This window comes from Gadus chalcogrammus, chromosome 1 (genome assembly GCF_026213295.1).
Source record: "Gadus chalcogrammus isolate NIFS_2021 chromosome 1, NIFS_Gcha_1.0, whole genome shotgun sequence".
In the NCBI taxonomy this organism is placed as follows: domain Eukaryota; kingdom Metazoa; phylum Chordata; class Actinopteri; order Gadiformes; family Gadidae; genus Gadus; species Gadus chalcogrammus.
Genome location: NC_079412.1, coordinates 25,763,040 through 25,765,539, shown reverse-complemented (window position 1 = coordinate 25,765,539; position 2,500 = coordinate 25,763,040).

Sequence of the window (2,500 nt, the reverse complement as noted above, 5' to 3'; positions counted from 1 at the left end):
TGGCATTTAATAAACTGACATTTTGTAGACTGTCCATTGTCTTATGGTCTGGTGACCTCAAAACTGAATGGTGTCTAAAACATGAATCGACTTTTATATAATATTTTAGCCAGCTATCTAACACACACACAGACATGCACACACATGCACACGCACGTGCATTAACATAACAAGTGGAGATGCAGAATGAGAGAAACAGCGGGAGAAGAGTGAGAAAAAGAAAGAGAGAGAGAGAGAGAGAGAGAGAGAGAGAGAGAGAGAGAGAGAGAGAGAGAGAGAGAGAGAGAGAGAGAGAGAATGAAACAGGGAGAGTAGCAGCGCACAGCCAATAGGACACAGTGACAGGTCTAGTGATTAATGGAGCCAATTAACACTGATTACCGCTCTGATTAGCTTCAGCACAGTAAGCGAGCTGTTGACACAATGGAGACTCCTACCACTCGTTCACACACAGAATATGACTCACACACACGCACACACACACACGCACACACAAATACACACACACACACACACACAGACACACACACACACACACACACACACACACACACACACACCCACACAAATAACGCACACACACACAAAATCGATGTGATTGATACCACCTAGAGAGCACACAACCAACTGTACAATATTCCTTCATGACAAAACAAATGTGGAGAAATACAAAAAGAAAAGTATGAAACTGTGTGATAACATTACAAGTTGACAGGAGTTCAAAACGAAACGTATCTAAACCTTAAATCCAATTACCCCCTTTGAACTGAAGCTGTTTTCATACATTAGAGTAATTAACACAAATACAGAGCGAGAGAGATGGATCACCGGGAGCGCCGACGCTGTGAATTCCTCTCCTACTCTGTTATGTCAGGTGTCTGCTCGTGTTTTTGCGCGTGATTGAGAACAATCAAGCGCTTCACAAGTCCTTTCACCAAGACTGTTCACGAACAATACCAGATTCAGTTTATTTTTGTCCTTTATATGAAAAACAGATTTGTATGTACAAAGTCAATTTCCTTTGACCGGTAGTGCTTCCCCACTGCCGGTATCCCAAAACGCTGGCTTTGTAATCGGCACGTACGTACGTACGGCTGACGGAGAATTGCGGTTCACAAACGGCCCCAAGTGGGGAACGTCAACATCAGCCGGTAAATACAGTTTCCCCAGATTTACCGGAGACTTTATTTAACTTGAAACACCTGGGAAATCACATGGACAAGCGCACACACACACACACACACACACACACACACACACACACACACACACACACACACACACACACACACACACACACACACACACACACACACACACACACACACATAGGAAACAGGCAGGCTGGACAATGGCTCCATGGAGTTATTAGGGAGAGAAACTTCCTGCTGGTCACCGCCTGGCCACACCCACAGGAAGGAAGCAGCCACTGGGTAGCACAGTGGCTGCTTCCTGTCCCCTAGAGTCACACACATTTGAGGTCACGTGCATCTTCTCATACTGATTCTGGGAGAGAGAGAGAGAGAGAGAGAGAGAGAGTGAGAGAGAGAGAGAGAGAGAGAGAGAGAGAGAGAGAGAGAGAGAGAGAGAGAGAGAGAGAAAGAGAGACAGAGAGAGAGAGAGAGAGAGAGAGAGAGAGAGAGAGAGAGAGAGAGAGAGAGAGAGAGAGAGAGAGAGGTTGGCACATGCAAGTGACAGCTGAAGCTGTGGGCAGTTCCAGCGGTTCCTGTATCATTATGACTGAGCACAGCTGTTTCTCTTTTCATCACGCACGCACACACACACACACACACACACACACACACACACACACACACACACACACACACACACACACACACACGACACATAATCTCTGGCCCACTTAGGTCAATGTGACCTCTATAGTAAACAAGATGTTGTCAAATCAAGAGCCAATCCTGTTTTCAGAACAGGAAGAAAATAGGACGGTTGATTGCCGGTAAACAACCCGTGGCGATCGTATCACCCACCACGCATCCTGTCGTTGCATTCAAATAATGTGTGTGTAGGTGTGTGTTCATGTGTTTCTCTGACCACAGTTCATTTCAAGCTCTAATTGACCAGATGTTCAGGGTCATTTTGGTCCTTTGTTTGTTATTTATCTCAGGCTTTTCTAATGGCTATTTAATTGCACTTGTTTGTACTCTTTCTATCCAACATCTTTCATTCTGCCTCCATCCATCCTTTCCCACTTTACCTCAATCTTTCTCAATTATTCTGCTTACTCTCTCTCTCTCTCTCTCTCTCTCTCTTTCTTGTTACCTCTCTCTCTCTCTCTGTTTCTCATCGGCTCTCTCTCTCTCTCTCTCTCTCTCTCTCTCTCTCTCTCTCTCTCTCTCTCTCTCTCTCTCTCTCTCTCTCTCTCTCTCTCACTCTTGCCCTCCTCCCCCTCACATATCCTCACACACCACATCCCACTGACAATCAGCAAAAGAATGACGGTCTTCAGAATACCTCTTTAAGCAAAACACATGTTTTG